The 12,149-nt window shown below is 45.7% G+C and overlaps 1 protein-coding gene across 4 annotated transcripts in view; it reads right to left on the bottom strand.

Annotated features, from left to right (window-relative positions):
* The window catches only part of MOS14 (ARM repeat superfamily protein), a 256,030-nt gene that overhangs the window by 94,680 nt on the left and 149,201 nt on the right, over positions 1 to 12,149 (bottom strand). The window lies entirely within an intron of this gene.

Below are 12,149 nucleotides of genomic sequence, written 5' to 3'. Positions count from 1 at the left end.
TAGTGAGGTCAATATGGTGATTCACAAATATTGGAATTTCAGAATTATAATCAGCCTCGTTATGGTGTATCTTGTTCCCAGTGATACATAGGAAATTTCCCCAGTTTATGATGCAATCTCTGCATCACAGTCAGTCTCATAACAGTCTATCTTCTTCCAAGTAATCCACATGAAATTCCCCCAGTTTTCAGGTTTTTTTCCTAACCAGTTTGCTTTCTAGATAAACCACATACATTATCATCCATCCCTCTAATTAACTTTGACTATTAGCATAACCTTCATGATAGAACGTATATATAATGTCTATGATTGTTCTTCAAGAATCCTTGCAGCCACAAAGGATTGATCAGAGGACGAAGGAGAGGAGAAGAATATTTGGCACAACCAACGAATGATATTTTCAGATGCAAAACATTACTGTATGCTTCCATTTCACATCAAGCTACATGAAAAGGCCATCCACACACCCCAATCTAAATGTGTCAAGTGTGCACCCATTTTGCTAACACAAAAATTTTGATAACATGCAACCTACATGTTACTAGGACAATTTCCTGCCAGTAGGAAATAGGTGTGCAGTCCTAATCACAGTAATGAGTGATAACTAACTATCATCTCTTAGTTCCTCTTCCTCTCAGTCTCCCTCTTCCTCATCCATGTCATAGTCTTCTTGCTGTAGGCAAATCCTCTTCATTCTCATCCTCCTCATTAACGAAGAAACTTGAAACAGATACAAACAACACGAAGTTTAATCATTTTAAATCATTAAACATTAAATATTTAACCATTTAAGCTTAATTAATGAAACATTTACCATTTAAATACTAAATATTAAACAACTAACACTGCATTAAAAGGGTAAACATTTAACAATAAAACATTAATAACACTTAAAGAACATGGCAATCAAAAAGTGCAAAGAACATGAGATTAATAACGCTTTCAACGCTACGTTTAAAGCATAAAGAACATGACGATTAATAACACTATGCTTAACAAGCGTAAAGAACATGACGATTAATACCACTACGTTTCAAGTCTAAAGAATATAGTATGTGGTGTTGAAACCGTTTCAGGCTTGCTAGGAAACGGGGCAAACGGAAACGTTTCCCCAAGAGGAAATGCCACAAGGCAAGCATTTCCCCAAAGCGAAAACGTATCAGACAAGGAAAGGCGTTTCAGGTCATCCTCCGCATGTTTCAGCATTTCAGGTCTCATAAAGGCGCATTTCAGGGAATTTCCCGCGTCTCCTGCCTGTGAGTCCACCTAGTCAACTGTACATCCGCTAGCCAAACTACCTATTTTCTTGCGTGTCTCCTGCCTATTTCCTTGCGTGCTTTCTGCAAGCTGCAACCACCACTCTCTTCCAACAGCTCTATTGTCCATCACATAATACATTTTTTGTCTCATTCACTCCCTCTCTCTTCCCCTTCTCTCTCACATGCTGACGTAACATGACACAAATTACACTCATCAATGTGACAAATCTCTCTCTCCTTTTTTTTTGTGAAGATAATTGAATTAAGTAGTAAATATTTACATCAGACCATCAGGTCAGCAAAGAAAAACAGACACAAACGACAGTCTACCAAGACTCTAACACAAAAATATCACATAGAATGGACAACTGGTGTGGAACGAACAATATCCAACCAGGGAGCACCAATGTCAAGAAGAACCAAACACTCTCTCTCTCTTTTTTTTCCGTAAAAACACACACACACACACACACTCTCTCTCTCTCTCTCTCTCTCTCTCTCTCTCTCTCTCTCTCTCTCTCTCTCTCTCTCTCTCTCTCTCGTAAAAGGTAATTGTATTAATTATGAAAAAAGGTACAAGTTTACATGATTACAAGATACACGATGGCTCTAAGCCACTGTGTGTAAAATCTCAGTACAAAACAACAAAAGAGTTACAAAAGTCATGGCAAAAACGCAGAGGAAATTGCCATATGCCAGGGAAGTAAGTCCTCCTGAGGGAGTAAGTCGGAGTGCCGAATGAGATCTATGTGCGAATGCAAGAGACCTTTAAGCCTCGCAACATGTCCCAGAACATTAGAGGCCGTACAAAAACCCAATCAAAAGGGCTCAGCGAGAAACCAACCACTACTCGCCAAACCACTAACAAGAGTGACTAGATATTCTTAGCGACAGGGCAAGAAATGAATCAATGACGGGCCGATTCCACAATAGTGGTGCAAAAGAAACAATTGCCGTTAGAGATTCGACGCTTGGAAAGGGCTGAAGCAAGAGGAAGACCACCAATCATCACCCTCCAAAGAAAGACCTTGCATTTGAAAGGTGTCTTGTTCAACCAGCCCTCCATCACAGTTGCCTTCCACCATGACTGAGATTTCCGCAATCCCCATACAGTATTAGCTTTAGTAACCAGCCATTGATGATCTTTAATCAGAAGATGATACACCTCGTTAGCCGAGGCCTTTTCCAAATTCAAGCAACCTGCAAGGTCCCAGTCCTGCCAAGGACGATACAAAGCAAGGGCAGGAAAGGATTGCCTGCTCTGGAGCACTAACAAAAGCTGTTCCCATAAATCACAGTGTCCACGAGGGATTCTGAAAAGCCTCTTGGTTGTACGAAACGATATCAACACATTACGACTGGCAAGGGTGGAATCTGCAGCTGAAGTCAAGCCCAAACGTGCCACGCAGTTGAATTATGGTCTGAGCTCATGTTTGCCTTCCCAAGAAAGTAATCGCGAGGCTACCAACAATTCCAGTTGAAAAGAGTTAATATGTAAGCAGTCCTTCACTGGATGCCAACGCGCCTTCTAGAGAACCAATTTCCAGGAGCAAACCAAATGAACAAGCAGGGATGAGGAAGGACTAGAAAACCGGAAGTCTGCATTAAGATCATGCCACCAAGTGCTCCGAATTTGTGTATTACCATGCACAAGCCCGTGATCCTCAAGAAAATAACGGGCTATAACGACCCACGGGTCATGATCGACGCACATTGCACGAAAAAGAGACCAACGAAATGCCAGCATATGAGTTTCAGCATCCAAAACATCCCCACCACCCATGCGTTTGGGGGTACATGTATGCGACCAAGAAATCCATGAAATGCCTCCATGCAAGGAATCCTTCTTCCATAACATGAAACGAATGTGCCGAGTAAGAGCATTCAAAGTAGTAGTAGTCCAAGGCAGCAATAGCAAGAAATATGTGAGCATTGGCAACATAATTGTCTGAGCCACTTTGAGGCGAACATGGAAGGGCCAAGCCTGCGACCTCCAATACAGAAACCTAGTTGCCAGTTTCTGTGAAATCCACTCTAGTAGATGCTTTGGCCGAACATCAACACCCAAAGGGTACCCAAGATGCCTGACAATGGAACCACAGGGAACAACCTGTCCCTCCCAACCCAATGACTGTAAATCGAACTCCGTGCAACTGAGAATGGCTTATTTGAAACCATTGATATGAAGACCAGAAGCATGACCAAAGAGCGTCCAAACATCTAATGCTTCGCGAAGATTGTCCTTGTCCGCACGCAAAATCATAAAGCTATCATCAGCCAAAGATTGACTAATGAGGTGATGTCCAAAAGGAAGAGACAATCCACCCAACTGAGCAGAAGCTGGCATAGAAGGTAACATCGAAAGAACCGGATGAGTTGCAAGGGCAAAGAAGAGAGGACTCAAAGGGCAACCCTGTCCCACCGAGCGTGCAAGGACAAATGGCTCGGTAACACCACCATTTAGCATAACTCGCGAACAAGCCGCAGCACTAATGGTGTAGATCAAGCGGAACATCCGAGTACCAAAGCCCATAGTAGACATAAGTTCTGCAATGAAAGACCAGTCCAAATAATCAAAAGCCTTTTCCAGATCCAATTGAATCAATACCACTTCCTGATTAGAGTGCCTTGCATAGTCAAAAGCCATTTGCACATTCAAGATATTATGCAGAATGTTTCGTCCCTTAATGAAACCATATTGAAGAGGATGCACAATCGCCGAAATATGCTTGTGGAGCCAATTCGCCATCACTTTGGAAAAGATTTTATACATCAAACCCATCAAAGAAATTCGTCTCCAATGCTTCAACATTGACGGCAAAGCAACATTTGAAAGCAGTTTGATAAGCCCTTTCCATGAGAAAGGCATGAACCCCGTTTCCCAAACCTGCTAAAACATAGTCGTCAATGGTTTTACCAGTTGGGTAGCAGAAATCTCAAAAAGTTCATTGGTGAGACAATCCCAACCGACACTTTTATCCTTGGGCAACTGTAACAAAACGTCCATAACCTCTGCCTCACAAATATCTGTCTCCAAAGTAGTTTGCGTATCAAGTGAAACCTGATTGCGGACTAGATCATAGAAAACCGAGCCTGCATGAGTAACTTGGTCAAAAGGTGAATGAGAAGAACCAAGAAGGTCTAGAAAATAATTCGCGCACATATTCATAATAGTCTGAGGATCAAGGACCATTCGACCTTCTCGATCCTGGAGTCTAGTCATATTTTCTCGAGCCGAAGATGCATGTAGAGCTCGAAAGAACTTATGAGTTTGACAAGCACTATCTTGCAAATTCTCAGTCAAATTGTGCAATTTGGCCTGCTCATAAGATTTCAACTGAAACTCTTTAATAAGATCAGCCAAACGCATAGCCAGTGAGAGCACAAATACATCATTTGGAGTGTCCACCAGTAGAGAACGACCCAAAGCCAGTAAGTCCTCCGCTGCTTGTCGACACCACCGACAAAGAGAGACATGATGGATCCCATACTGTCGAACAACCCTCTGCACATTAGAGAGCAATCATTCAAAAGAAGCATTGCCCTCAGAGGCGAAGTCCAATAAAAATCTATCAATCAATTGCTGCATGTAGCCCTGAAGGATTGAATGCTTCAAATAAGACGAGTTGAAACGCAAAGGGAGTCTATCCACAAATTGCTTAAAAGGTGCAATGGGTTGTGCAAGTATCTCAAGCTGTAGAGGGAAATGGTCCGACAAGGCATATTGCTGCAACACTTTCATTTCCAGCATTTCAGGAAGAAAATCATCATCCTGTATGATGTACATGCGGTCCAACCGCGATCATGTAGTTGCATACTGCGCAGAATGAAAAGTAAACCCTGTAGAAGAAGGGTGTAGCCAAGACCAGAGATCTTGCTTAAGTACAGCAAGAGCAAACGCATTCTACACACGGCTTTCCAGAGCGTCCATCATCGAATGCTCTGATGTGGACTGTGAGAATCAACACACATATTAAAATCTCCCATATCAAAACCCCGTCTGCCAAGTGACAAAGAGGTCTGCAAAGTATTCCAAAGATCCCGACCGGATAAAGGGTCATTCGGAGCATAAAGGCCCACCAACCATACGATCTCTCCTTCGAATAAAATTACAATCACTACAAAACGGCCATGTACATCATTTTTAATAAGAAAATGCTGATATTTCTCATGTACAATCATAAGCAGACCAGAATAATGCATGGCATGTGTCCCTGCATAAAACAAGCGAAACCCATGGAAACCCACAACTTTTCCTACTTCACCGTAACTCTTATGCTCAACAGCACACAAGACATCCCACTGATTCTCATGCAATACAGTCCACATGGAATGTTGCTTATGGCGAGAACAAATGCCCCGCACATTCCACGTGGCTATCTTCATGTGTAACAAAAAGAAAATCAAGGACGAGGCACACCTTGCCTCGATTTAACCTTTTTTGCTAGAATCTCAAGGACTCTCTCATCCAAAAAATCAGCTAACACGGCAAAAGAGTTCTGACGGCCAGCTTTAAAGGTAGACGGAATATCCACTGTCTTGGGGATGGAACGGGGATAATGACGATCCCATGGGGTAATCACATTACCTTTAGTATCAAAAGCCAACTTAGCAGGTGGGCCCTTTGGACCGTCCGTATATACTTTCCTAGTAGACTGATTACGGGGAGCACAAGAAACCATAGTACGAGCAATGTGCTCTGAAGACAACATTTCTTTCCTACGCATATAAGTGCGCATGGAATCCTGTGAAGTATTAGGCCTAGTATCCGCGAGGCCAGCATCAAACCTTTTACCTTTTTTGGCACGTACATCTACCCAGTCATTGCCACGGGAATCCAACCCGAAACATGTTGTTTTCCTTTATCCAAAAAATTAGGTGGCTGGGTTGCATCCTGCGACAAAGCATCAAGCACCATATCTTCCATGGGCAGCAAAACATGCTCAGCATCTGAATTTGGTTGCTTCTCTAGGCATTCCGCCATAAAATGCCCCAATTTTCCACACGAAAAGCAATGCCCTGCAAAGTTGCCCCATTTCAAACGACAGTGCAAAGGATGCATGCCAGAGCAATTAAGACATAACCAAGCAGGCCTTTTCCTAGCAGTGTCCCATAACATACACAAATGGTTACAATTCATGGCCCTTAGGCTCGGGGGGACCAGAACAGTGCCCACAACAGCCATGGCATCCTCTAACAGTGGCCAATAGACTGCCACTTCAACCCACACGGGGCATTCATGTTGAAGCAGGCGCTGAAAATCTGCCATTGGGCGCCATGGCACAACATGGACCAAACGGCGATCAAAGAACCATGGCAGTTTAAACAGGAGCCAGGAGCACACGGGAGGTAGAAACGAACGCAGGCCTCTCTCTCTCTCTCTCTCTCTCTCTCTCTCTCTCTCTCTCTCTCTCTCTCTCTTCTGTACAGAGGCGCTGTCCAGGGATGTATTCTACAAGCGCACCAGATTGAACCTGGCAAATCTACGATACGCTGGTCAGGGCGTCCACGCTGAGTCTCTGCAGGACTGCACCTCTGCAGTACCACGTCACTGCAGGCCTGGTGCAGAACCAACAGCACCAGCAGTTCGAGCCTATTCCCTTTGACGGTCTGCCCTGTGCTGCAGTGCGCTTGTGGCAGGAACCCTGTGCGACGATTCTGTCACTTTCTGGCGCTTTCTCTCTCTGATGCAGGTCTGCAGTCCACACAGGTAGAATCAGGCAATCCTAAAGCAGCACAAAACTGCTTTACACCCATGCGTGCAGGTATGGCGAGCGAGACCTCAGGCCTAATGCAGGCTGCGGGTAGGTGGAACAGCCGAGGGTCCGTTCAAGTCGGTGCAGAAGACCAGTGACGACAGGTCGCCATCGCTCCTTCAGATCGATCGCCCTTCTCTCTCTCTGCGCGCTGACACAGAGCAGGACACCGCAGGCTTGCAGGCATCGACGGGGTCAACGGAAGGTCAGGTCGCCATCGCTCCGTCTGCGTCAGACCTCTCTCTCTCTCTCTCTCTCTCTCTCTCTCTCTCTCTCGTAAAAGGTAATTGTATTAATTACGAAAAAAAGTACAAGATGACTTGATTACAAGATACATGACGACAATCTAAGCCATCATGTGAAAAGGTTCTAAGTACTACAAGTTACAATGTTATGGCAAGGATGCAGATGAAATTGCCATATGCCAGGGACGTAAGTCCTCCCTAGAGAGCAAATCAAAATGCTGGAGAAGATCCAGCTGCCAATACAAGAGGCCCTTAAGCCTCGCAATATGCCGCTGAACATTATAGGCGGAGTCAAAAAGAAAAGCATTCCTAATGGTCCAGTTATGCCAACAGCCCCAATATCGAAGAAAATGATACATGAGCTTCATATGTGGCTGTGCAGGAGTGGGGTATTTGGGCTGCCCGAAAACCCAATCAAAGGGGCGCAGGGTGAATCCAACCACTCCTTGCCAAACAGCCGACAAAAATAACCAGACTTTCTTTGCGATGGGGCAAGAAATAAATCGGTGGCGGGCTGATTCCACAGCAGTGGTGCAAAAGAAACATTTGCCATTGGAGATTCGTCGCTTCGAAAGAGCCGACGCAAGCGAAAGACCACCAATCATCACTCTCCAAAGAAAGACTTTACATTTGAAGGGTGTCTTGTTCAACCAGCCCTCCATCACTGTTGCCCTCCACCATGACCGGGATTTACGTAATCCCCATAAAGCATTCGCATTGCTAACTAGCCATTGATGATCTTTAATCAGAATATGATAAACTTGGTTAGCAGAAGCTTTGCTTAAAGTCAGCCGGCCTTGTAGGTCCCAATCCTGCCAGGGATGATCTGAAGCAAGGGCAGGAAAGGGTTGTCTGCTCTGGACCATCCGCAAAAGCTGTTCCCATAAAGGCCTATATCCCCGAGGGATCCTGAAAAGCCTCCTAGCTGTACGAAAAGATATAAGCACATTGCGACTGGCAAGGGTGGCATCCGCAACTGAAGACAAGCCCAAATGGGCCATCCGGTTGAATTGTGGTCTAAGCTCATGTTTACCTTCCCATGCAAGTAAACGCGAGACTGCCAGCAATTCCAATTGAAAAGAGTTAGTAGCCAAGCGATCCTCCGCTGGATGCCACTGGGCCTTCTGGAGGACCCGTTTCCAGGAGCATACCAAATGAGTAATCAGCGACGAAGAAGAACTGGAGAACCGCGAATCAGCATTAAGAACATGCCACCAAGAACTCCTGATTTGGGTATTGCCATGTAGAAGCCCATGGCTCTCAAGGAAATAACGGGCTATATCGACCCATGGATGATGATCCGAGCACATGGCGCGGAAAAGAGACCAACGGAGTGCCTGCATGTGAGTTTGGGCATCCAAAATAGCTCCGCCACCCATGCGTTTGGGGGTGCACGCATGCGACCAAGAGATCCAAGAAATACCTGCATGCAATGAGTCCTTCCATAGCATGAAGCGAATAGACTGAGTAAGAGCATTCAGAGTCGTAGTAGTCCAGGGCAACAATGGCAAGAAATATGTGAGCATTGGCAACATAATTGTCTGGGCCACTTTGAGGCGAATATGGAAGGGCCAGGCTTGAGATTTCCAATACATAAACTTAGCCACCATTTTCTGGGAAATCCACTGCAGAAGCTGCTTTGGTGGAACGTCAACACCCAAAGGATACCCAAGGTGCCTGACAATGGAGCCACGAGGAACAACCAGACCCTGTCAGTCCAAGGACTGCAAGTCCGACTCCGTGCAGCTGAGAATGGCTGATTTGAGCGCATTGATACGAAGGCCGGACGCCTGACCAAAGATGCCCCAAACATCCAATGCTCGTCGAAGGTTGTCTTTGTCCGCACGCAAAATCATAAAAGTATCATCCGCCAGGGATTGGCTACTGAAGTGCTGTCCTCTAGGAAGCGACAGACCGGCCAACTGAGAAGAGGCTGCCATATGGAATAACATTGAAATAACTGGATGTGTCGCAAGGGCAAAGAATAGAGGGCTCAAAGGGCATCCTTGTCTGACAGAGCGGGCAAGTACAAATGGCTCAGTAACACCTCCGTTCAGCATGACTCGCGAAGACGCTGCAGCGCTGATGATGTAGATTAGACGCGACATCCGGGGACCAAAGCCCATAGCAGACATAAGTTCAGCCACGAAAAACCAATCCAGATAGTCAAAAGCCTTTTCCAGGTCCAGTTGAATCAATACTACCTCCTGATTAGAATGCCTTGCATAATCAATAGCCAGTTGAGCATTCAATACATTGTGCAGAATATTGCGGCCCTTGATGAAACCATACTGTAGAGGGTGCACAATGGCCGGGAGATGCTTATGAAGCCGATTCGCCATTACTTTGGAAAAGATTTTGTACATTGAACCCATCAAAGAAATGGGGCGCCACTGTGTCAACTTAGATGGCGAAGGAACTTTGGGAAGCAGTTTAATAAGGCCTTCTTTCCATGAGGAAGGCATAATCCCTGTTTGCCACACCTGCTGAAACAACGCCTGCAATGGCTTCGCCAGTCGGGTAGCAAAAGCTTCAAAGAACTCATTGGTGAGACCATCCCAACCCGGACTTTTATCCTTGGGCAAGTGTAACAAGACGTCCATAACCTCTGCCTCACAAATATCGGACTCCATAGTAGCTTGCATGTCCTGCGGAAGCTGATTGCGGACCAGGTCAAAAAAACCCGAACGGGCCTGAGTGATTTGGTCTGAAGGTGGAGAAGTGGAGCCGAGAAGGTCACGGAAATAATTCCTGCACATATGCACAATAGTCTGCGGATCCAGGATAAATTGGCCTTCTGCATCCTCGAGTCTGGTCATATTTTCCCGACCAGGAGAGGCATGGAGAGCTCGAAAGAACTTATGGGTCTGACATGCACTATCTTGCAGAGTCTCTGTCAGATGTTGCAGTTTGGCCTGCTGATATGATTTCAAGTGGAATTCTTTAATAAGATCAGCCACTCGCATGGCCAGTGCGAGCAGAAATGCATCATCCGGAGTGTCCACCAGCAGAGAACGAACCAAAGCCAGCATATCCTCGGCTGCCTTGCGACGCTACCGACAAAGAGAGACATGATAGATCCCATACTGCCGAGCAACCCTCTGCACATTAGAGAGCAACCTTTCAAATGACGCAGTGCCCTGAGAAGAGAAGTCCAAGAGGAATCTGTCAATCAATTGCTGCATATAGCCCTGAAAGATTGCATGCTTCAGGTAGGACGAATTGTAACGCAAAGGGAGTCTCTCCAGAAATTGCTTGAAAGGTGCAACGGGTTGTGCAAGCAGCTCGAGCTGCAGAGGGAAATGGTCCGACAAGGCATATTGCTGCAGCACTTTTATTTCGAGCAGGTCAGGAAGAAAATCATCATTCTGCATGATATATATACGGTCCAATCGCGACCATGTTGTTGCATACTGGGCAGAATGGAAAGTAAACCCTGTAGAAGACGGGTGTAGCCAGGACCAGAGATCTTGCTTGAGAACAGCAAGAGCCAACGCATGCCACATACGACTTTCCGGCGCATCCATCACCGAATGCTCCGATGTGGACTGGGAAGAATCAACACACATATTGAAATCCCCCATGAAGAAGCCCCGTCTGCCAAGTGACAAGGAGGTCTGCAAAGTCTGCCAAAGCGCCCGACGAGATAAGGAATCATTCGGAGCATAGAGGCCAAGTAGCCATAAGATTTCCCCTTCGAATAAAATTTCAATCACCAAAAAACGGCCATGAACATCATTTTTAATAAAAACCGGCTGATATTTGTTATGGACAATCATGAGCACACCCGAATAATGCATGGCCTGTGTCCCTGCATAAAACAATCGAAAGCCATGGCAATCTACCACTTTTCTGGCTTCACCGTGACTCTTGTGCTCAACAGCGCACAGGATATCCCACTGATTCTCATGCAATACAGTCCACATGGCATGTTGCTTGTGTCGAGAACAAATTCCTCGCACATTCCACGTGGCTATTTTCATGTGTATTCAAAACAAAATCAGGTACGAGGCACAGCTTGCCTCGATTTGACTTTGTCAGCGAGAATGTCCAGGACGCCTCGTCCAAGAAATCTGCCAACACTGCAAAAGAGTTCCGAGGACCAGATTTGGAAGTAGACGGCATATCTGCTGGCTTGGGGGTGGAACGGGGATAACGGCGGTCCCACGGGGTAATGACATTACCTCTGGTATCAAATGCCAGCTTAGCAGGGGGACCCTTTGGACGATCCGAATACATTTTCCTGGCGGGCTGATGAAGGGGGGCAGAGGAAACCATAGCAGGAGCAGAGCGCTCGGAAGACAACATTTCCTTCCTGCGCATATATGTACACATGGAATCTTGTGAGGTAGTAGGCACAGTGTTCTCCATGCCAGCAACAACCCTGTTGGCTTTTTTTGCACGTACTTCAACCCAATTAGTGGCACTGGAATCCAGACCCGAAACCTGTTGTTTACCTTTGGCCAGAGCTTGGGACTGATGGGTAGCATCCAGCGACGGGGCATCACACACCATATACTCTCTCTCTCTCTCTCTCTCTCTCTCTCTCTCTCTCTCTCTCTCTCTCTCTCTCTCTCTCTCTCTCTCTCTCTCTCTCTTTCGTAAAAGGTAATTGTATTAATTACGAAAAAGTACAAGTTTACATGATTACAAGATACACGATGGCTCTAACCCATCGTGTGTAAACAACACACTGTCTCTCTACAATAACCAGGTGACCTAAGTGTAACAAAGTCATGGCAAAGACGCAGAGAAAATTGCCATATGCCAGGGACATAAGTCCTCCCGAGAGAGCATATCAAAGTGCCGGAGAAGATCCATCTCCCAATACAAGAGACCCTTAACCCTAGCAATATGCCGCTGAACATTATAGGCGGAATCAAAAAAAA

Source organism: Lygodium microphyllum, chromosome 2, assembly GCF_053477565.2.
Source record: "Lygodium microphyllum isolate KBCC chromosome 2, Lygodium_microphyllum_v1.1.10, whole genome shotgun sequence".
Taxonomy (NCBI): domain Eukaryota; kingdom Viridiplantae; phylum Streptophyta; class Polypodiopsida; order Schizaeales; family Lygodiaceae; genus Lygodium; species Lygodium microphyllum.
This window is presented reverse-complemented; position numbering and strand designations above follow the sequence as displayed.